The following is a 25,988-nucleotide window of genomic DNA, read 5'->3' on the forward strand; positions in this document are numbered from 1 at the left end:
AGATTTACTGCAAGGACAAAGCATAATTTCTAGCAGAGCTGTTGATGTATAAAGTACGGAGACAAAATCAAGCTTGCCAATCGTTTGTAGTTTGTACTCCACAAGGATACAAATATCGTCTCACCTTCAGGCCTAACGATGAACATTCTGCTTCACCTCTTTCCCTCTTCACCTGAATGCCCCGGTTAATGAAGTTTATTTGCCAGGTGAAATCAGTTTCATCAAAACTTGTAAATGATGACAGAGGAAGTGTTGAAAATAAGTGTTTCATCGCAGAGGAGTAAAAAAAGACTAAATCTTTCCTTAAAACAGTGAATGTAACAGTAGTATGATCATCACAACAAAAAAAGGAAATCTGAAATAGATAACACTTTCACTGAAGTCAACATGAGTGGAAGCAGATACCCAAAGCAGACTACATCGAGAATACACTGTCTTTCCAAACAGCAGATATCTTCCGTGCTGTGTAAATCCACCTAAACTCAGATTAGCCACCTTCTCATGAATGAAACAGTTTTAAACCACTTTTAATCTCTCTATTCATCGCTTTGTCAGTGTCAGCATCCACGGGAGCAGCCATGACAGCTGCTCCGCCGGTTTAACCCAAACATCAGAGGAAACAAGAAACACGAGGCACAGAAACGGCAGGCAGGCAAATCAAACACAACATGCCAACTGCTGCTCAGTGTGTAGCACCTGCAGGCCTCGCTGGTAGCAGGAACATCACACTGAGACGTTTTTCCTCTAAACTCTGAGCTGTCTTCCTTCCACCTCACAGACTTTTCATCCGTTCAGCGCAAAAAAACGTTGGAAATGAAAAATGCAACGATCCCTACAGGAAACAAGATTTTTTTTTTAACCAGTAAAGAGCTACAAAAAGCTGTGTTTACATCAAAAAAATGCTTTCATAAAATACATTTACTAGATTTAACCACCATCAGACCAGCCGGTGATTGACAGAAGCAGAGCAGATATTTCTGTATATGATGTGAATTTCAGTTTCAGGTTTTAGGAGTAAAGAGTTAAAAGACGATGAAAAGACATTAACAACTTGAGCCAAAAATGTTTGCTCATTCGGAAGCTGCAGGTGTTGATCTCGTGGATGTAAAAGAGAAAAACAGAGAATTTGTCTGGAGGAAATTTACAGAAAGAACTGGAGATCCTGCGAACAAACATGGACAGATGAAATATTTTATAATTAAAGTGAAAATGTATTTCATGTTCAGAACCAACCGGACAAGAACGATTCTGCAAAACATATTTTGGTTCAAATGTTTTTTTGTACGTGCAATGGCAGCATGTTCAACTCTTACTCTTATATAATGACAGGGTTAGGATACGTATCATGATACAGGGAAGATTCAAATCACTGAGATGAAAATGAATTGTGATAGTCTTTTTAAACAGCAGAGGGCGCTATCTACTCTTGACCTTTGACTTGTTCAACATCCTACATCACTCGCGTCAGCAGCTGTATCACGACACTTTTACAAAGACAAGCAAATATGCATTGTTTGTTATTGTCATTCGTGATTTGTCTTTTGTTAGAAAATCGTTAGAAAATCATGTCATGAACTGCATCAAATTGTGAGTTGAGTGTATCGTTACATCCCTACGTGATAATCAAGTATATCAATATTTTCTTACACACCTACATAATAATATTTGCATATGGCAACTATGATATGGTTGGTATTAATATTGTATTCGTAAGTACATTTTCATTAGAATATAATCACATTAAAACAGGAACTGTTATGTTTTTTGTTAACTTAGACATGGAAGGCGACCAGAGACCGCGGGTTGCCGAATGAACTGCAATGTTTCTACAGTAGCCCAGAAGGGACAAACCAAACAGTGGCTCTAGATGCTCAGAACAGAAGGGTGAAGTGAGGGGGTTGTAATCCGCAATCACACTGCTTGATGGCATTAAATCCTACACACTAATTCTGGATGGAAAAGTCTAACGCAAGAAAACAAACTCCAATCTGTTGTATGATACACTTGTATGAGGCACAGAATCGACCAGTATTGACATAATTCCTCCGATATTTGGCCATCAGAATAAACTATTAACATTTTTTTCCAACTCTCTTCAGCATTTCAATCCCAGGCACACACACACACACACACACACACACACACACACACAACTCTAGCTGTTATCAGCATCTAAGGAGACCTGCAATTTTAGTAATGAGGTCTTGATTGCTACAACTGCCTTTATTACACACACACTGATACAATACAATGGAAAGGTTAATGAATGAGCAAAGACCTCAATGACACTGAAGCTATGACGCAGTAAAACTCTGCTCACTACTGTTCTAATCTCTCAAATAAAAGACAGAGACACATAAATAGGTTTACAGACAGGTGGACTGACAGGCGGAGAGCAGGAGCCTGATGGCACAACAATCACAAAGAGAGAATTCCCAGGTCACGTTTCACGCTTCTTTTACATACATCCTTCACTCTGAGCAGGAATACGATGCATAATTCAACAGCCGACATGTGACAGTGAAAAAATGCTCAGCTACTAATGAGAGCTGCTCTGCAACAGGAGTGGCTTAAGTGTGAAATGACAGACTGTAAGGAACAGAAATGTAGAGAGAAAAAAAAGAGACACACATAAAAGCAAAAAGGAAAATGTTCCACTTGGACAGATATAGTCTATATTTATATATGTGTATATTCACTTTGTTTGTATTTATCATCAATCAATTGTTTTCTAGATTGACTGATTTATTGTTTGGACGATAAAATGTCAGAAAATAGTGAAAAATCTCAACAATCCAGATTCTCAAAGTTAAGGTGATATCTTTAAATGTTTTGTTAGTCAAAAACCCAAAGATATTGAGTTTAATATGATATAAAACTGAGAAAAACAGTAAATCTTCATATTTGAGGGGCTGAAAACAGCATTTTCTTCCATTACTGCATGAAACATTACTTTAACAATGCAGTTCTACCATTTACTATTTAATACCCAATACATTAAAGAAAATTATAATCAAAAACAACAACTACTGTATCTTTACCAATGTGTCACTGAGGGTTATTGGGAGCAGGGTTGGATGAGGGGGGGTGGTGCAGGGGAGTCTGGGAGGTCATTAGGTTCATGGAGTGGTTTGGGGGTGGGGTGTAGGAAGCCTAATCTTTTCTCCTGTATACCTCCAGCTTTAAAATAAGAAGCTTTAGGTACAGGTTTAGGTTAGGTATGCAGAGTAACAACAGTCACTTTAATTATTTAACCAAGAAAATGTTATATTTATTACATTTCCTGCTGCTTTCAGTGCATATTGATGGTAAACGCTGTTATATTTTTCATTTTAATTCTGGCATTTTGCTGCTTCGAAGATTCTAATTTGTAGTATTCAGTGACGTCTTTAGTAATCCATCCATCTTATATATGTCCTTCTCATATCTATTCAAAATTCAAACCGATTATGTAAACACCAAACACATCCCTCCATGTGCATTCACAGCGGTTTAAAACTGAAAATGGAAAAGCTTTCACACACTGGTTATTGGCTGAATATCAATCAGCGATCAGCAATAAAGATCCCATCTTGTGATGTCTTTTTATAGAAATGTGGATGTCTTCGCTTCTCTTCAGGCAACATAACCAGCCAAAGAAATGTTGAAGCCAAAATAGGATGTTAAGTTTCTCTTTAAATCAACAGAAAGGCCTGATCTGTGCTCTTTTTGCTGTCACTGAACAATCAATTAAAAAAAACACAACTGCTGCGAGGGTTTCCACAGTTTCTATTAAAAGAAAAAAAAGATAGTTGTATCGTATACAACTATCGCTGTAGTTCCTGTAGTGAGTCCATGTGGCAGCACTGACCCATATCTGTCCATTAAAGAGGGTTCTCTGAGGAGGAGTTTCCCCGGGCTCGTCACACTGGATTAGCTTCCTCGCTGCAGCCAGGCAGCCAGCCAGTACGACTACGCACACTGACAATACCTGGTAGCCTTCACATGGGCCTGAATAACAGAGAGCTGTGTCATTAAATTAGATAGGCTTTAATCCACAGTGAAAGTCACTGTGTCACCCTCTTATTCGAAAAGATGCAGTTTCTGTTGTTGTCACTGTAACAAGAATAAAAGATTTGTTTTCAGGTGACAGACAGATATGAAAAGCTTCTGTTAGACCGCCGAAGAAATTCTCAGCGGTGTCTTTTCTGGTTTAAAATTATAATTTGCTTTTTCATTTTTGCGCTGTAGATTGGAACTTAGGAGTGTATGTCAGTTCGCCTCAGGATCCAGTTTTATTTAACACATTAATGTGGCGCAGATCAAAGACAAAACACTGTATGTATGCAGCTTTTTGTTAACACCAAATATGAATCATCAGAAAAATGTCAATTCTAGGGTAAGGTAATGACCATGGGATACTGCCAGCTGAAGGTTGTAATGTGTTCTTCAATGGTATCAGACGATTATAGGCTACTGAAATGAGCAAAGCTCCAACAGTTCCCCATTTTTTCAGAGAGCTAATTTACCCAAGATACAAAGGCTGCTCCAGGCAGCAAGACTGTCGGCTAGTACTGCCTCACAGCTAAATGTAATTCCAGGAGGGGAAATACTGAAGATTTCCAGGGATCATATTCCATGCTGTTTGATTTAAAAACTGTTCAAAACCGTGAACTTAGAGCGCGGCATGCTAATCAGCTCAGAGACTATTCTGAGGCTGTTAATTCACCACAGCCAGGCATATGAATCAACTCTGACAAATGATCAAATGAGACCTTATTTTAATCTACTCTTAATTCCTTTTCAATTACTATCATCACCAGCCCACATTAGCTCGTTTTCAATTACTATATAATCTCAATGCAATAATCACTGGTTAGCCTAGATCTCTTTGTCGTGGCAGTTGGAGGACTGAAGAATAGACGATTCATATTAGAAGCGTGGAAGCAATCTAATGGTAAATCTGTCCAATTTCACTTTTCATAAAGACTCTTGTAAAATGAGCAGTGATTAAGTCACGAGGAGGCTCACCATCTTTGGTACTGTAGAAACTGAACAGCTTCCAGCAGTGTCCTGTCCAACAGGTGATTTCTTTGAACGTACAGTAGAGGAATTTCTGGACATTGTGGCGTCGCTTCCTGGAGCTGCTGTTACTTGTACGGAAGTCCTCTCTGATTTAAATGAAATAGCACTGACAAATTACCTGGAATTATGACAATAAATGGTCACTGAATGTAGTATAATAATTATCATACCTAGAGATGCACTGATGTATCAGACGAACATCGGTATTGGCCAATATTCTTGAGTGACCTCAGCCTGTCGTTAAATAAAAAGGCATTCACTGATATCAGTGGCTGATGTTCATCTGTTGTGTCATCAATTTCACACTGGATAAATGTTGCGTTGGTTATTTCCAACTTGGATATTAGAGAAATATTCATCCTCATTTTCCAGTAGTCACAAATTGCATGCAAATACCAATGTGCACCCCGATCATACCCAGTACAAGGTGCCAAAGTTGATAACTGTTAAAGACTGCACTCGTTTGTCTGGGAAAAGTACGATCCCAGATAATTTTTGTCATCAGATTTATAGTGAGACATTTTGTCATCAGAAGACGGGCAATTATTGTCAACAAACCCACTGAAAAATACAAAACAATCAATCAATTGATCCTACCAGCGAGTACTGTCTGCGTATTGCCTCACACAGCTTCCTCCTCGGTGCCATAGAGCTCCATTGTTGTCCAAACACTCACATCAATGAGCCCTACTGTTGCACTGGGTGACATGTTCCTTCATTACCATGAACACGCACACTGTAGTTTTTATTTATTAAATCCCACATACACCGCCCTGTAGCCCCAAATACTGCACCAAATGTGGATTCATCCACATCTGAAAATACGTAGTCCCCAACAAATGCACTATTTTGTCTACAGTGAGCAGCTGTTTTAGGAAATTACTGAGCCTTTATTTAAAATAAAAAATATAGAACATCATCAGCTGATAAAAAAGTTCCTCCTCAAACCAAAAAGCAAATAACAAATCAGTATTTCAACATTAGCATGGTGAAATATCACCTGTTCAATAAGGTGTTATTCCACCATCTTATTGGTTATCTGTTGGAAATCTGCTCTCAGAGGAAGACCCCCCCTCACCACCACCACACAACTCTTCCCTCCTCTCTTCTCCATTTTCCTCCTGTCAGCCAAAGTGAGGAGCGCTAAAATTGTGTGTGTGTGTGTGTGTGTGTGTGTGTGTGTGTGTGTCGTTTATTAATGGGCTCAGTAATGAGCTGTCTTAATCTGCATACAGATGAACAGCAGCGTTCCTGCCTGATAGATTAACACATAAACAGGGTTTAGAGTAATCAGATCAACTCAATAAAACACTTTTATCTGTTGTTTCTCTCTCTATACATTTGTCTTTGGTTCTGTCTGTATCTTAAGAGAATTAATTACGGAACATACTGAATGTACGTGTACTTTTATGTATGTACAGACACGCTCCTCAAAAGTAGGATGCAGTGAATAAAGTTAAGATAAATGGCGTACAGGTTCAGGTTTAATTAACTTCATTATCTTAAAACTGCAACAGCTGCTTTTTTGGCCACTTGGGGGCAGCGGAAACAAACTGTGAACACAAAATTGACATATCATCACTTTTTAAGTTGATATGTTAAAGTTGTTAGCAAACCGCTGTGTTTCTCTTTCTGCTTTGTTTTTGGTGTCTACCAACTCTGGAGGGAAATACATGGCTCTTTATCTGCTAACTACTTTACTGAGATAGATAGATAGATAGATAGATAGATAGATAGATAGATAGATAGATAGATAGATAGATAGATAGATAGATAGATAGATAGATAGATAGATAGATAGATAGATAGATAGATAAAGTCCTGGTTTTTAAAATTTTTTTTTTAAAAAAAAAAACCCCTCTTTTTTTTTTCTTTCCTAAAAAACCCAAAAAAGAGGGGGGGGGGGGGAAAAAAACTTTTTTAAAAATTTTTTTTTAAATTTTCTTTTTTTTTTTTTTTTTTTTTTTTATACAACAAGGCTCAAGTTTTTCCTAATGAGTCTGTTGCTCTGAGCTGTGTATATTTTTTTTAAAAAAGGAAATAATAAATAATAATAATAATATTACGCTCAAGTTTTTCTTAATAAGTTTTTTGCCTTGGGGTGGGAGCCACAATGCACAGACTGAGAGTGATGATGATGATGATGACAGTGGTGAAGATTATGAGAGGTGCAAAGCAATAAAGTGCACCCAGGATGAATAATTAACAGCCTCTTTTCTCTATTGTCTATTTTTACCAGACTGGAGGTGAGAGGAGCAGCTAACGTTTCAACTTTCGTCAAAGAACAAAAGAGAAGACTTATAGAACAGAAACTGAGATGACAGGAGGAGGAGGAGGAGGAGGAGGAGGAGGAGGAGGAGGAGGAAGGGGCAGTCTATGCAGATTATGATTTTGGGACAAACCCCTTACAAATGAGGTGTTGGAGGGCAGATAGGGGAATGGGAACAGGGGAGGAGCTGCGAGGAGGGTAGAGGAAGACGAAGAGGAGGAGAAGCTCAATTTGTGTTCAGTGAGGAAGAGGTGGGAGGTGTACTTTTGGGAAATGGCAGAGCAGATGTGGTGCAGCAGAAGGAGAAAACTGCCAGTGGAGAAACAAGCAGAGGGAGGAGACGAAGATGAGAAATTTCAGCTCTGGTTGAGAGAAAGGCAGAAAATGGGAACAGCTGAAGTTGTGGAAGAAGAGAAGGAGCAGCAGGTGGAACAAATATGGAGGATGAAATGAAGTAGATAAATACAAAGAGGGGGAAATCGACCTAGAGAGTCATCCCTCATGGCAACAGCATGAGACCCTGAGTTTGGAGAAAAATCTGCATCACAGCACAATATGTTCTTATAATTTTAGTTCTAAGCAAACACAGCGGCTGTCAGTCCAGTCATTCAGCTTCACAGCTGGTAGTTTCCCTGGACAGATCTCCATCACAGCAATGTGTAATCCTGCTGCATTCGTGTTCATTTTCCTCCTAAACACCAATATGTTCATGATTTTTCTTTGGCTTTTTTTTTTTACCACATCTTATCTTCAACATTGTCATTTATCTGAGTTACTTTTCTCTTTCCACGCACTGTACACACTGTCAGGAGCATTGATCTGCAAATCATTGCTCAACATTATCTACAAACAGACAGCAGTGTGTGTATAGAAGGCAGTGCATGTGCATTTGTGCAAGTCTGAGTGTGTATAGAAGTGTATCGATTGCTGTTTGTGTGTGTATGTGTGTGTGTGTGTGTGTGTGTGTGTGTGTTTCCAGAGCCAAACAGCCGGATCTGGTCCTATGGCGTTGCTAAGCTAATCAGGTTAGCCACCGGACAAACGGAAGGAAACATCTCTTTCTCTGTGCGCTCATCTCCCCTCTTCCATTCACACCCTTCCTCTCTCATCTCCTTCTTCCCTTTCTCCTGCTGTCCTCCATCACCTCCTCGACAATCACTTCCTCCGTCCTACTTCTTCTCTCCAACCTCCCATCTTTCCTCATTCCCTTCTGTCCTCCCTGCTTTTCGGCTCTCCTCCCCCATCACCTCCTCCGTTTTCTAATACATCCTCTCTCATCACTGAAAACAATGGGAGGTCAGAGAGTGTCATTTTGAATCAATGGTTTGAAAAAAAAATCTAAAATCCAAAGGGGAGAAAATGACTTCGAGCAAATAGGATATTTTTTTCCTTCCAGAAAACTAAACAATCCACAGCAAATAATGCCACATAAAACGACTATTAGAAAGGTATGTTGTGGATACATTTCCTGGAATTGCTCCCAGACTTTAAAAATTGCCTTTGTAGCCCTGTACAAGAGCCCTGCACCACATTACTACGTCACAGTGTCTGCTTCAAACTTGAAATACTGAAATCTTCTTCAGTAAAAAGTAATAATCTCTCTCAGCCTGTTCCGCCCACACCTTCGACTCCTGCATCCCCGCAGACAGAGCCACTGGAGGGCCGTGAAGCCTCTTTGCAAACACCAATTATACACCAAGAGATGATGTTCTACTAGAGAAGCCCAGAATAGAGAAACACTGTTGAGTAACAAATCAGCAAACCGCGATTACTGGGTATGTGGGGAAATGCTTAAAATACAGTTCAATAATGTAATAAGGCACCAAGCTGATGATTAAATACAAACACAGACTGTTCTCCTTTGTTTCTCAAATTAACTTAATACTCTGGGGTCTGGTGAAGGTGTATTTACTTATTTTAAGCCAGCAACGATTCATCATCATTTCTCATTATCAATTAATTTGTTGATTATTTCTCTCAATTAGTTGTTTCGTCTATCAAATGTCAGAAAATAGTGAAAAATCAAGAGCTCAGGGTGCTGTCTTGTGTTTTGTTTTGTCCCACCAGCAGTCCTAAACTCAAAAAGTATTCAGATTACAAAGATAGCCCTCCAGGATTTCACAGCACCTTTCTAAAAATGTGAAATGCATGTTGCATTGTCTCTAGGCATTTTTTTGGCAATGAAATCACGGGAGAAAGTGAAAATTGCATAAATAGTTTAGATTTTTTTTGTATAATTAATAAAAAATCTAAGACAACTGGTTCCAATGAGAATAAAATCAGTAGTACTTTGGTGACATACGGCTCTACGTTTTGCGCAGACAACTGCTATGATTAGTGACTCTCACAGGAAACTACAATTATTGGTCAAATTTGAGGAAAAGTTACGGTGATTGGAAAAAATTGAAAGGTCATGTAGAATTCACAGAGATTGGATGAATTTGTGTTAATTGTTACAATCCCAACATCACAACTTCCTGGAGGGACTGAGGAAAGCAGCAAAATCTCCAATTTGAGAAGATGAAACCAGCTAATGTCAGCAAATAGTTTCAGACTAATTTAGTTTTGAACAAAAAGTATAATTTATTATAAAATCACTTACAGAAATGTGATGCATGCAGATACTGACCATACTGTAATCTAGATGAATTTTGACAGAATCAGGGCTGACACATCATCAGTCCATAATGGGAATTCATAATATTAAGTATTATACCAATAATGAAATAAGAACGTCCATGAATGAGACCAAATCTACAAGCAAAATTAAATAACATAAAACTAAACTGATCACACTACGACCACAATTAAAACTGAAAGATTTACTTGTTTTAAATGTTTTCTAAGAGCATAATAATTAATTAAGTTTCCAATAAGCAGTGGGTCAGTCCTCTTCCTAATTCGCACACAGTGTGTCTGAGTGATACTGCAGAATTCAAACTCTCAACGTGATCACGGTGTCCTCAGCGGAGCAGTGGAAAATGAATATCATTAAGAAAATCAATTAAGGTGGACATTTTTTTCCTCACATGAAGGAGTTGGGAGGTGGGGGGGTGGAGGGGGGGTGGGTTCTTAGTCTGCTCAGCCTCTTTGTTCTCTTTGTTTTACAGGCAGTGGTGCTGCAGAGCTGGACCCTGAAGCCTCCCTAGCTGTCAAATTGGCATCCTTCCACCTACCTACCTCCCCCCACCCATCACTCTCCCACACCATCCCACCTCCTCATTTATCTCCCTTTATTTGCCTCCCTTCCCCCTCTTCCTGCCCCCATCCCCTCACCCTGCCAACTCTCCATCTACTGCTGCCCTCTCCTTACTCCACCATCCAGCCTGCCAACCCCCCAACCGTCCTTCACCACAAACTCCCCCCTGCTCCTCCACTCTCAACTCCTCCCCCTCTTACTCCTTTTTCCAACTCCACCCCCCCCGGCTCTCTCGCTGCAGTACTCTTAGATGTTTTTACTCTACGCCCATCAGAAGTAGGAACTGCTCGCTGACTCCGCCTCACTCTCTCCCCTGTCTTGCAAAAAAACAGTTTGTTGGTTTCCATGGAAACTGATATAGGTTGGATTTCCATTATAATGATGTTGATTTGATGGGATTCTGATTCCTTAAAAAAAAAAAAGATTTGAGAGTACTGGTCACCATCATCAACACCATCACAGGGATCGCCGCATTCTTCACCATCACACCACATGATTCGTTCTGTGAGCTGCTGTGATTGGCCAGTGGGATAAATGAGCAGTAGGCTCCGAATCTCATGATACATTAATGGTATATGTGGAACCATTTTATGTCCTTTTTTATGTGCCCTGTGAGACGAGGGAACAAAGTGTCTCGTACAACTTAATTTTATTTGAAACATGTGTGAGTGAAGCATAAAACATGGTTTTGACTAGAGAATGTAATTAGATTTACTAGATTAGATAGAATTAGACAATAATAATACTTATAATATTACTAATAGGTACTCAAAGGCACTTTACATGGTAACAAAAGGACAAGAACAGAAACAGAAAAAGGTAATATCAATATAGAAGCAACTACTACAACTACAAATAACTACTGTACAACAGTGTAAAAGACCAATGCAGTAATGAAAAAAATTAGGAAAGAACAGAATATGTACACTAAAAACATTGTAATCCCTATATTTTGTGTACTTATGTTTCCGACTGTGAAACTCTGACTCTGAGCAGGAAACATTCAGGTGGAGACTCTCACCTCTCATCTAAATCTCCACCAGAAGGTGAATGAGCATATTTCCTAAAATGTCAAAATACACCTTTTTAAGAGAAAGGACCAGTGTGTAGAGATGCTTTCAGATTGCAACCATTTGAATACTGCTCCTCTTCCAAGCTACAGGAGAAAATATGCGGCTGCGAACCTCACGGAAAAATGCAAAAGGCCCAATCCAGAGCCAGTGGTTCAACATATGTAGCCTCCGTGGACGAAGGCCAGCTCCCTTTGTAGATAAAACCTGCTCGGTCTAAGTTAATAGAAACATACGATTCTTATTTTCTAATGCAAACTCACCTATGAATATTACATTCCATTTCTTTCAATAGATCCTCCTAAACGTTTCACACTGGACCTTTAACACAGTAACAGACTTCATTACAGCTCCTATTACAGAAAAGCAGAAAGAGATAATAAATAGTGAAGCTACTGTGAGTTTGAGGAAAGTAAGAACAGGAACACAAATGTGAAACAAAACTCAGCCAACTCGCTCATCCAGGTTATTTATAGAATGCTTACAGACACAGAGAGGTTGGGCGTTAAGACAAAAGTTCCTCAGAACGTCAGATTTTGTGACAGTTATTTATTTCACTATATTATTTATCCCTTTACTATCTGTATATTAGGCCATTGTCAATGAGCACAACATGGGATTTTTATGATATTCTATTGGAGGAATTAATTTATTTCATCCATCAACCGTTTCTCAATCGACTTCCCAGAAACTTTGCAATATCCCAATGTCACAATACAAATGACATATGTGATAGAGGATAATTCAATATTATCCACTCCTAACAGACAACCAATCCCACTCACACCTATAGGGTGTCCAGCTAACCAAAACTACATGTGTATGGACTACGAGAGGAGACTAAAACCCACAGAGACACAAGGAAAACTTGTAAACTCCACACAGAAAACGTCCAGCACAGCAGTGGCTTTGATTTCAGTCTCTTCAAATGAAGCTTTCTAGTGAGTCATCTGTATGGGCCCCACACGTTGAACATCAGTGGTCACAGTAAAAATCAGTTTGCCGTGACGACACCGACGCTTCGGGTGGGTGAGAGCATGATTGTTTGGCCACAATTATCACGGGTCGGCTCAACAATCTCCTGCTGTGAGGCAACAATGGGAATGCATACGAGCATGCCGCAACATATAATGGCTGTACTGAGCTGGAACACCCAGACAGACAGGAGGCATGTTCAAACACAACCTCGCACATCAATCTGACCCAGACTTGGTAACACAGCAGGAAAATATAAGGCACTGAACTGCCAGTCAGCCCACATGACAGCCGCTCAGTATTCAGTCCGACTACAGCGTCTGATTTCTGATTGCATCCACCTCTCACAGAGATCGATGAGGGCTGGAGGGAAGAGGAGAGGATCATTTCTGAACTGAGAGAGAGGTGAAGATATTGATAAGAGGCAAGCTGGCTGGGGACAAGACACACACACACACACACACACACACACAAACATGCTGCAAGGATTAACAGCGCGCAGGCTGAGGAGCTCCACTGCAGAATATTGATTGCTGAGAAAAACGGCCGTGAGGAGGAGGTGAGTGTGTGTCTTTGTGTATGTGTGTGTCTGTAAATGGGTGGGGGGTATCACCACTGAAAACACACACAAACACTAATAATAGTTGATGCAGCAACATCTGTATTGTAAAGACAAAGGCAATGAATCGGCTGGTTGATCGACAACATGGTTTGGTTGACAGACAGACTGTGAGGACAAAATGGTCAACAAATACGAAGACATAAAACCTGTGCAGGCGGGCAGACAGACAGCTATAAAGACCGTCTGCCAGCGTCAGCAGCCTGTGGTCCTGTCTGTCTGTCTGTCAGGTTATAAAAAGCCTTGTATGGTATGCAGCGCAGAGGAGATGGCCGGCCATAATCAATAAGCTGCCACTGACCTTCATTGAACAGAGACACAGGGAGGAAGAACGTTCAGGAGGATAACCATGACATGTCACATGATGGGAGGAGTTTTATAAACACTGATGCTTCCTGTTTGACGAACTGGCCGATCTTTGTGTCTCTGTGTTTTTAGCTGCAGCATTTCGCCTCATTCCCTCCAGTAGATGAAACAGAGCGAGACAGACAGAACTGATATCATGTCAGGTTCGCAGCCCACTGCTGACTGTGTGTTATCCTGCACACACAGACTAGCAGTTATTGAGCTCTATAGCTGCATCCAACCAGACAAAGGGCCGGGGGCTCTCTGAATTCAGAAGCACTTTTGTAGTGCAGACTGTGGGTTCAATTTGACTCTTAAAATGGTGATCCATCATATCTGAGTTCTCCTTCGATTTTGTCTGCATCTCTGGTGTTAAGTTTTATCAGTGCATTACCCAGAGATCACTTTCCACACGTTTGAGTGGGGCAAGCTCTGTGATGTCTTTTTACTTGGTGCTGGAAGGAAAATGATGTAAAGCTAAAACCTTGCTTCTAGAGTTTGTTCACACACAATAAAAATCTTTGTGGAGGTCTATTTGAATCGGGAGGCTTTTTCTTACGAGGGACCCGGGCCCAGATCGGAGTACACTTTCATTTGATTAGTGTGAACACTGTGTATTGTACAGGGGCACGGTTGTCCTCTTGAAAAGGTGGTCGGGAGTACAGATCATGTGAACTCGGGTCAACAACCTAACCAAAACAGTTTAAATATGATTTCATTAACTATTCTATCCTGTGATTGGCGGACTTTTCTACACTGTAGCAACAACATAAACAAATGTTACATAGATGCCGACACAAACAAACTCAGTATCAATCATTTTCATAATAATGTAACGAATGAGAGCGTAAAAGCAACGTGAACGGCGTGTAATGACGTAGTGATTTACCTACAGAGAATTATCAGCTGAAACGGCGTTGCCACAAAGCTTTATATTGAGTTTCTGTTCATTGTTGAGCTTAAATAATTGTTTAAACTAACTATCATCTCACAACAACACTGATAATGAGATGATAAGTGTCAGGGACCTGTCTGATTGATTGATGATCATATTGTAAGTTTGCAGTAATCAATCAGAACAGCATGTCACAATGTCTGAAAGGGAGGACTAACCAATATCATTTGAAATGGATACAAGAGTTAAAGATTCAGGAGTCAGGAGATGGATGTTGGAAAGACAAATTTAACAAAATAAGCCAAAGACAAGTCTGAACGTATCCTTAGATTCGGCCATTTCATCTTGAGTTCTGTGTGAACACCACAGACGAAGACGAGCACAGGCATCTATCAGGCTCTGATAAAGATGTAACAGAACCTGACCAAAAGTATTTGGGATTCAGTTAAGAAGCCCTTGTTGTCCTGTATTCAACAAAGTCAAAGTTTACACTCTGGATCAGGTTAAACAAAAAAGATTAAGATAATCTACGTCCTTTGCAACCTTACAAAGGACCCAAAACAGCTCGAGCAGCACAAGGTGGTGGGTAAACAACAAAATAATTTTAGTGCAATAAATAAGTAATGTCTCGTTGTAAATTAAATCTTAACGCTAAACCCACAGAACATCTTATCTGTTGTGACTACAAGGAAATACAGGCAGAAATATAACCACAGACAGCCGGGCACCGCTACAGTTACACACCCTCAGCACACACACACACACACACACACACACACACACACACACAGTGGGTTGGACGTATTCAGATTGTTCTAAACCACAAGAAGAGGACCGTTGCTGTGTGTGTGTGTGTTTTTTTGTGTGTGTGTGTGTGTGTGTGTGTGTGTGTGTGTGTGTGTGTGTGTGTGTGTGCGCGCGTGTGTGTGTGTGTGGTCAGTGCTGAGCAGCCAGGAACAAAATGACCAGGAGGAAAGCAGATCCATAAATGTCATGGCCCGTGTGTCTAATCCTGAAACTGAGAGAGAGAGAGAGAGAGAGAGAGAGAGAGAGAGAGAGAGAGAGAGAGAGAGAGAGAGATGCTAAGGTAGAGAGATTGAGTGAGCGAGGTAGAGACAGAGCAGGATTGCTACTCTATTCATCTCCACACAGACAGATACTGACCTTGTCTTGATATTAGATAAGCACTTTATTGTGTGTGTGTGTGTGTGTGTGTGTGTGTGTGTGTGTGTGTGTGTGCAGCTGTGACAGAAGGCCTCCTAACCATGTACAAGTACATACACGGACAGTGTGTGTGTGTGTGTGTGTGTGTGTGTGTGTGTGTGTGTGTGTGTGTGTGTGTGTGTGTGTGTGTATTCCTGTGCGTGTCAGATGACACATCTACTGTGATATCCACTGTTGGCAATATGAATCACATCTGTTCACTGAAGGTTGAAGCTGACTGGCTCTTGAAACAAGCAAGAGAGAAACAAGTCTCTTCTGTGACAATTTACATGTTTTTACTTTCTTTAACACGGCTGACAGCTCGCCAATTTTGATATCATACGACATACAGCAAGCAGCGCTACAGTGCCTGACTTTGACCTCCCTGAAATACATAGGCCTACTAATGTATGCAACCTTTTGTTCATCATACTATTTAATTTAATAAAGTGTACACAGATCAAATAACTGATATGGGATATTAAAGCTGGAGTGTGGGACTAACATCTGTTACATTGAACGCCAGGCCAAACAAGTCCACACAATGCTGATTAAGCTCATCACCGCCAGGTAAATCTCTCTGTATTTCGCAGTATACGGAGGGATTAAATCTGGGGTCTGTGACCACTTTCCCACACTGTAGCACCAGTACTGATGCATTTTATATCAACCAGCAAAGCCACTGTTTTAAACCAAACAGGGTGCATCTAAGTGACTCGCCAGTGGAAGAGGCCCAGTCCGCCCTGAGAATGATCAATTAGCTTTCCAACAACTCGAAACAAGCCAAAGAGTCTGTAATTTGTATTTCACCCGCTCTACATAACAATTGGATTATTCTCCAATGCCATCCTCTTTCTACTCCAAGGACCCTCCATAAAACCACCCAGCTCCCAGGCTGACCATTCCCTGGAGCTGGAGTACTTTTCGTTAAGATAAGGACTCGTTCATTGTTGATTGAACTGTGGGTTTTGTATTGAGCGCAGACTGTATGATACACTGTGGTAGACTTCAAATTCTTGTATGTTTTTGGTCTAATTATGGTCACTGCCATTGCCCTGATATTTGTTGTTTTACGCGAGTACGCATTTCCCTGAATAGTATACACGAGTTGATGTATTGAGATGCACATGATCTCCAATAAAAAAGTCCCAGCCCCGAGGACACGGAGTTATAAATATATATCTCTATCCCTCACTTCCTTTTTCTGCTTATTAGTGTGAAACCAAATATCCACTTGAAGTAACCAAAATCTAATTTTACAGGTCAAAGAGTGCATGGGGACTTTATGGAGGAGGAGCTCTTTTCCGCTCAACATCTTTTCCGCCATTTACAATGCTCCACTGTCAGCCACTGAGATCGGATTCAATCTGTGTCTGACAGCTTCACTCGAGCATCTCAGGCTTTCTGCACCTTACTAAAAGGCACATATGCAGCAGTTGAGAGGCATGAATACTTGAGTACTCGTTTCGTTCGTACGCATCGAGTGCCTGCATTTAGATTTGTGCATGTGCAGCCGCAGATAACGTTCACATATCACTCATCGAACATTACCGGCAAAATTGCGACTAGGCATAAAAGGTTTGTTAGGAAGTATTTCAGGAAGTAAGTTGACAAAATGAACTGAGGGCTGATCTGCAAAGTCTGAACAAAATTACCTGTTTTGCTATCATGTTAGCTTACAGGGCAAGGTGGCTGCATATGAAAATGATTTAATTACTGGCTAATCTCTACAGTCTGTGCAGCACAGAAATGTAGGATAACCCTTGGGTGTTCATTTCAGACGCCATTCTTAAAAGTTTTTGTCCCTCTACATTTTTTTCTAATTCTAGAATTCAAACCTGCAACTGAGATGAGCTAGCTTTAAGATTTAACTACAAAAACTATTATGGTGTATTAATAATAAGTGTGATGGAGAAGTGTTGATATTTCTGCATTATTAGAGGGACTGCTGAGTGTTTTGGCTTTAATGTCGATGCCAATAGCGTCCGAGTTGCAAACCCAACAGGAAATATCAATGTCTGCTGTGCATCTGAGAGCTCAGTTAGTCATCCTATAGCCTGTGGGTCTATGTTTGTCTGAGGGAGGAAGCGTCTTTAGCATGCATGTGGATATGAAAGCCTGCTGGCCTCTGTATGTGTGTGTGTGTGTGTGTGTGTGTGTGTGTGTGTGTGTGTGTGTGTGTGCGTACTGTAGCTGCAGGCTATGAACATGCCATCTCTCCACAGAGCTCATTTGGGGGGGTCCTGGATGCTCTGAGTGAACTCTGGAGATCTGATGGTTTCAGTGGTGTAACTCCTCCATGGTCCAGCAGCACAAAGACACACCCACTGACACACACACACACATACACACACACACTCTCCCAGGTCGGTTGTGGTTTTGGTGTGTCGGTGGAACCTTTCCGATACAGTATTGCAATCCAAGTGCCAGTACACTCATGGCATCAACAAGACAGAAGAGCTTGTTAGTTGCAGAGTGTTAGAAATAGTAAAATTGACACATACAGTGCACAAGAAAAAATGCCGCTGATCATTTTCAGCGTGTTATGAGCTGGTGAGAAAACAACAGATACAGCTCGTGAGACCATGATTACTGTAGTAACTGAAGCCAAATGTGCCAGGCTTATTTTTTTGGGAGTGAAGCCAACAGAAGACAAAGCCAACATAATGCTGGAACAACAGGGTATTGTAAAATGGCCACTGTTTAACAAATGTGTGTTAAATACTTTGAATTCATTATTGCTGGCTGCAAAAATAATGGTATGTTATGATGATGGTCACCCTCTTAACAGCTAGAGAATGCAAATTAATCAAAAATGCTAAATATCTCTGGTTCCAGCTCCTTGAATCTGAGGATTTGCTGCTTTTCTGTGTTTTGTGTCATTATGATTTGAAAATCAACTTCTCTGGGAACTCGTGGTGGGCATTTTTTATTATTTTCAGACAGTTTGTAGACTAAACTATTAATAGCTAGACAAGAATTTGAGGAGCAATGCTTATGTTGAGCTGACTGGCTAGTAGTCTGACTCTGGCTGCTTAACTGCCTGTTTATCCATCTGGTTGACAGAATGACACATGCTGAAGTGTTAAGTTGCACTAGAAAACAGAGAGTGAAAACCAAGAGGGACAATTAACACAGTACTCGGCTGTATGCAGTCTAGGAACTCACACACAAACTGCTGTTGATACGGTTACATACTGTTTGTGTTTGTGTTTTGTGTGTGTGTGTGTGTGTGTGTGTGTGTGTGTGTGTGTGTGTGACAGAAAAGAGGTCAGGCTCCCAATGACCTTTATCACCCATCTGTTAAATCCACTAGCAACCTTGTGAGTGTCTGTTTGAGTGTGTGTGTGTGTGTGTGTGTGTGTGTGTGTGTGTGTGTGTGTGTGTGTGTGTGCGTACCTGAATAGAGAACATAATCTCAACTATCACCATGGAAACTGAACTTTCACAGACCAGACAACATACAGTAATACAGTATAATCCATACAGTGGCTGAGGTCATATCATTGTGTAACTTGGGCTTCTCAGTATTGTGAAAAAAGATTACTGAGAGGTACTGTAAATGAAAACTGATGGTAACTTCATCACTCTAAACACAATAAACACTATATAATGATCCCTCTCTTTGTACATAGATGATACTGGCTTTTTTTTTTTGGGGGGTTTTTACGCCTTTAATGGATAGTGACAGCCAAAGGTACACAAGAAAGGGGTGGGAGTGGGAGGGGACAACACGCAGCAAAGGGCCATGGACTGGAAGCGAACCTGGGCCCCCACAGCCGAGGTCCCAACCTCGGCACATCCACCAAGTGAGCCACCAGGGCGCCCCAAACTTGTGCCATTTTTCAGTCAGTATTCCAAACTCCTACCTGGTGATTTTGTTTTTGGTGAGCTAGATATCACTGAGAACTAACAGCCCTATGCAGCTTTCAGTTGTGTTTACCTCAAGCAGTGATTCACCACCGCAGAAACAGCACTACCATCATGTGTAACTATCTGATATTCAACACATGCTTTCAGAACTATAACCTGTACTACCATGATAAGAAAGAACTAATAAAAACTAAGGTTGGTTGAGGAACTTGAGCTGCACTGTGATACACGGTTGCAGAAAAAAAACCATTAGAGTTCATTCCAACACTGTGGGCCTAAAAATACTGAGCAGTATCAGCTAATCATTGACTCACAAAGCGGGACAAGGGAGTGGGAACTGTTGTAAAGTGTTAAATCAACACTGAGAATCCAAATATAACAGAGGTTTCCACACTGAGTTTCTTCACAAAAGGGCGGGTGTGGACTGGAGCAGAAAAGTAAACTGATTCACAGGGCTGGACTCTGGAGAGAAATAAAATGCAGATTCTTTCTATGTTTCTAATTTGACACCAAGTGCGTCAGTCAGCCAGAAACTTAACCACTCCATCGTCATTGGATCAGTCAGTCGTCCACTTGGTCAATCAGGAAATAAGTCAGTCAGCCAGAGAATAAATCAGCCAGTCAGTGGGTCCTTCCCTAACAGCTAGCAGGGGCAGGGATACCGGAGATTAGTGGAGTGTCCAACACTCTGAGCCCCACTTAATCCAGTCAGTCACAAATCTGCCCCAAGCATGACGATTAACCCCTTTCCCCTGCAGGAAGCAATCCTTGGGAAACACAGAATGGATTAGTCCAGGCAAAGGTCACTGCTGAACCAGGCTAGTTTCACCCTGCAAACACGTCGGCAACACAGCTGAGCTGCAGCCAGTCACCACGACCTGAAACGTTACACCTCAAATCAACAACAGAAGTCAACGTGTGTACTCATGCATAGGGCTGCCAGATAAAATGATGGGACCTGGCACATAATTGTACTTTAACCTGCATTAATGGATGCTTTTTTTTAACATTAACTACATAATCAAACACAGTGTGATATAAAAGAGAAGGTCACTGACAATGACGACCCAACAGAGAATTGTCTCCCATCTCTGCAGCACTACGGAGCCTTTTAGGCTCTTCTATCTAATCTAAGAAACAAAAATAAAAGGTGCATTCACAGCAGGCATGTTCCTGCTATAGTAGAAGCATTCTGACAACTCAGCTCAGTTAATTTGGCAATTTTCTCTTTTTTAACTAAATCGGATCCACTTATTGTTCAGCATGAATCCAAACTCAGTTCAACTGGAGCCAAACGCTCTAGTGGGCAAAACTTTCAGCCACTGCATCGATAATTGGCAACTCTTTATTTTGTCGCTTGTTAATGTATCATCATTTTAAGTGCCTAAACATGTGGTTCATCTTCATTGCATACCCAGGAAACAGCCTAATAAATATTTGACTCATCTCTCTCTGTTGCTGGAGCATTTACCACTAATTTATTTATTTTCCAGGCAACTGACTGCTCTGACTTCTGGCAATAATCAGCACTCAGGTACACCAGATTGAGTTGTCCATCTCTACTACATCCAGGCTCCCTCATGACCAGGGCCAGCTATCAGTTTATACTATTAGAAGTAAGAGATGAGAAACTCGCCTGGAGGAAGAGGAGGGGGTGAGGGCTTCGGGGAGCAGGAGAGGAGCAGTAGAGGAGGAGTAGAGGTGCAGAGTTCAGCTCCAGCTGTATTATATGGCTGATCTCTGCAGGGACTCTCTGGTTCCAGTGGTTGAGCACTGAGCACACACAGCAGCATGGCCGCCAGGCAGCACTAGTCTGCCGCAGACAGCCAAGGTAATTACATAGAAACGTTTCTTGTGTAACCCACTACAGAATAACCTACACAGTGCTTTATGATTGACACTTTTATCCCGAGGACCTTATAATATGACAACTTTAGTTTGGGTGGGAGGTGAACCTCAACAGTTTTAAAAGGCCCTGAAAACATTTGTCAATCAGCTCATGAATCAGAGGGGCCCTAAGTGAAAACACTATTTTCTACCAAAGTTAGAACACTTGTGGTTATTGCACTTGACAGATTTCCGCTATCCGTCTTTGTTTCTCTCAACGGTTCGGAGTGGGAGTACATGGAAAATCATGATGTCATGAACTTTCATGCACCAATCAGGATTTAAAAGATTTGGCAAGTTATGTGGCGCTTTGTTCCTGTTTCCAGGACATTTTCAATAAAATATGATAAATAATAATAAAATCACGCTAACACATCCCTAAAAGAGAGGCACCGATTGAGACATTTCTTGACTGATAGTCAATGCTGGTGGTTTTTGTTGTTATTTACTCACCCTTCTGAGCCAGGGCAACAAAGAAATCAACAAAGGTAAACATGTCCGCCTTGTTGCAGCTCAGTCTATATCACTTCTGAACAGCTGCTCACTGCTGCATGGAGCACATCTGTATTTGCGTGTATTTTATGACACTGCCGGAAAACAGAAGTTGGAAATAACCAATTAAACATTTAACCAGTGCCAAATAGGCGAATGCGATAGAAAAGTTTTGCTAGACAGTTAGTAGTTTGTTACTTTGTGATGTGTATGTGTGTACAGAAATCTATCATTGTGTATCATTCGATTCAGAACCACAGTGTCATCTGAACATGTTCATATTCAGACAGAACACACTATCTATACTTTTGTTAACTGTGAAACATTGAAGAGAGCAGGAAATGTTGTCTTTTTCAGATTTTCTTCACACAGAGCTCCTGAATGGTTTTATCCTCCGAGAGCTGCTGCAAACTCTGAAAACACTTTAACCCTGTGAACACTTCACAAAACCCCACCTCTTTCAACTTAACCACCCACGTCTGCCTGAAGGTTTAGGCTTTGTTGAGTTTCTCTTAAACAAATAAGATGAAACTTAGAGAAGAAGAAAGGAACACAAACTGTGTAGGTGAAATAAAGAAACCACAGGGAGCTTTGAAAACATGTTTAACTACGGGGGAAAAAGAGAAAATAGAAAATAAGCATATGAACAGAGCAGCGAAAACCTTGTGATTCTTTTACATTATTTTCACAGTACATCAGTGGTTGAACAGGACCCGCAGGTTACAATGAGGTGACCCTAACAGCAGCGGATTCTCCCTCTGTTGATCTGCCATGGTCCTGTCGGCTGCATGAATGTGTTTACATTCATAAGTGTTTGGCTTGACCTCTCCTCGTTTCATGGTTCCACTATAAAGGCCAGGGAACTACACACTGCCTCAGGCAATGCTAATCAAACACTGAGTTTGCACACAACTGGCTGAGCTCATCAAGCACTGAACCGCCCGCCAGGCAGAGGCAGACCCAACACTGAGAGCCTTTTACAGCACAAAGCTCTGCAACATTGACACCAACTGCAAAACATAAAGCACTGCATAAAGGCTGCCAAATGTCCCACCGTTACCTCCATTCCTTACAGGCCGTATGATTGTGAACGCTACCTTTAAGAGTTTCAAGAAAATCTGTTTGTCTCATTAATAGTCAAATGTATGCAACATTTAGATCATGTAATCCAGTGAGCAGGGGTGAGCCCTTTCTGCTCCACTCTACTCTGTCATGTTACTCAGTAGGCAGTCTTTCTGCTTGAACTGCCAACATGAAAAGGGCCAAAACATATTGTTGGTTGGTCAAGCAGCCATTAGCTTGTGAAAGTCATGTGCCCACAGCTAAACACACACACTGCATGTTGGAAGGTGTGCTGGCTATGGAATGTAAAGCTGGATCTTGTGGACAACTACAAAATAATAGCTAAAGAAAAAGGAAACAGCCTGTCACAGTGGAGACACTGAGGACTGTTGGCCTGTTTTCATATTAGGTACGACTGCTGCGTATCATGCCTGAATACAACTGATTAATAATGTTGTTCCATACCCGAGTACAATTGTGTCCTCATCTATGTGACATTGGTTTATGTTGTTGCTAGAGTGTGGAAAAAAACTGTCAATCACAAGATGCCCAATATTCTTCATATCTTTGTCAAGAATGACCCTCTCACCATGACCCTCTCGCAGCTCAATATGAGCCACTTAAATAACAGAAAGAAGTACACATTATGAAGAAAGCAAGCATAAGGAACCAATGTCAGGCGGAACAGAAGTTCCACTTTAATTTTCCAGCAAAGATATTACATCAGCACACCACTGAAGAGAGAGGAAAACAAAACGGTGGAAAGCCGGCTCATTAGGAAGTCATTAACAACACCTGATGTGAACCATACTCCTACTCGAGACCACCTTTTCAAGTAGACGGTTCGATGATCTGGGTTCACACTAATCAAACAAACTGGACTTTGGGGTCAAGTGTGCTCAGATCGGGGCCTGGGTCCCTAATGTGAAAGCCTCTTTATTCCCTCTCCATTAGAATCTGACAATTTAGACTTTCAAATGGCGTCCATTGTTCAGAATCGTCGCTCTCAGCTCCAGTGCAGGGTCGACCGTACTGGTTCAGAACCAAAGCAGACAGTGAACACGCCCTCAGTGTTCTGTAGCTGTTGATTTATTTCATTTATCTTTTGGTAACTTGAAGAGAAAGTAAAGCTCAATTCATGTGCTGTTAACAGTCGCTGTATAATTACCACATAAAGGAAACTCAGGTGAAGTCAGTTGTTTTGCCGGTGACTCATCTGCAGGGGATTTAACATGAACGGACGACTATAACATAAAAATACCAACTTTGAACTTGAGTCTTTAGATGCCTCTCACAGACCAGCTGATGTGTCTCTGATAAAACCAATGTTAAACCGTAGTGCACAGGAGCTAATATAAACATAAGAGATTAGATATGATAACATTTATCTCTTGGTATGTGTGTATCAATGGGCCAAACTATATTTTCAAACAAAACGCAGCCATAGACAGAAGACAGTGTTTCTGTCTGTAACCATAGGAGAAGTAGTGAAACTGGATGTATATATTCAGAGTGATATGTATAGTCGACCGTCTCCCTGTATTGTCTGACAGAACCACTCATTTAGTCCTATACGATGCGTAACAGCATGCACTAACGTCATCACATTAGTCATGAATGTTCCTCTAACAATTTCACAGAGGAAAATTCCTCTGGATTTGTTGGCCTTGGGAAGTAGAGTGATTCTTCTTGTGACCATAATGACTTCATATACATACAGAAGTGTTGACAGGGTGGATTCAAGATGAATGTCATACAAATGTCATGCAGTTAAAATGCAACACTACCGCTCGCTGCAGCCTTCAGCTCTCTGCAAAGGCATTTCACAAAAGCTGCAGACGAGCAGTGAAGACATGCAGCCTCCTTCACGGTGAGCTGCTGCGGGAGGAGATCGACAGGCTTATTGTTAGAAGCAGATTGAAATGCTTTTCATGCTAGGACTGAATTGAGTGCAAGACAGACAGCATGAAAGGAGGTTTGGAAGAAAACACCTATACATCCACTTTGTTAAAAATACAGATGTTGGATTGAAAAAAGAAAATGCATGAACATACAACTACATAAGTCACAGAAAAAGACCCTCTTTTCTTGGAGGAAAATGAAACTGACACGGAACAAAGAAAGATCTAAAGGGTTCATCCAGAGAGAGGTTGAGAGGGCAGAAAGAAATCCATACAGAGACTCACAACACGAGGAAGAGAAATTATGTTTCCTAAATATGCAGCATGACTTTGCTACCAGGAACAACAACCTAAAGGTCGCTATGCTGAGCCCTGACGTGGTCTATAATAGGACTGTCTAAAGGTGTAACACAGGGTCCACATTGCAGGACTGAAGACAAACTTAATGTGACATTCTTCATATAACTCTAATTGCTTAATGTAACTACTAGACTTTGGCATCAAATATAACTAGCATGTACATGCCTATAAAGATTAATTCTTAACCCGACTGCACCAGGTGGTTTGTTACAAAGAACCATCTGGGAATTGTTTGTTGAAAAGAGCGGGCCTTTCCAAAAACTACTTAGGAAGGTGATTGGATGAACCATCTGCCTATCACGGGTCAACGGGTGAACGTCAACCCATCAGATACTACTCAGTACTTCCTGAAAGGACACTGATTGGTCCGGAACCACTGTAGCTGGGCCACAAATGCACTGATTGAAGCCTGGCAAGATAGATTCTCGCCCAGTTGCGTTTCACTTTTCATTTAGATATTTATCAGTTCAATCAATCAAAGCAAAGTGCTACTGAAACAACTAGTTCATGTAAATACACCAAACATTTGCTACTTCTAGCTCTATAATGTAAGAATTTGCTGCTTTTCTCAATATCGTATTATTGTAAATTTAATCCCTTTAGATTTTTTTTTTATAATTTTTCTGTCAAAACAAGTAATCTAAAGAAGTCACTTTGGGTTCTGGGAGCTTCTGATTGCTATTTAAACTGTTTTTCACACATTTTACAGACTAAATGATTCAATCAATAGAGCTAGAGCTGAAACAATTAACCAATTAATTGATCAGTAAATCA

General features: G+C 40.9%; 1 protein-coding gene across 3 annotated transcripts in view; it reads right to left on the reverse strand.

Moving 5' to 3' along the window:
- LOC127376909 (nucleolar protein 4-like) overlaps positions 1 to 25,988 on the reverse strand; it is a 160,205-nt gene that overhangs the window by 72,323 nt on the left and 61,894 nt on the right. The window lies entirely within an intron of this gene.

Source organism: Dicentrarchus labrax, unplaced genomic scaffold, assembly GCF_905237075.1.
Source record: "Dicentrarchus labrax unplaced genomic scaffold, dlabrax2021, whole genome shotgun sequence".
Classification (NCBI taxonomy): Eukaryota; Metazoa; Chordata; class Actinopteri; family Moronidae; genus Dicentrarchus; species Dicentrarchus labrax.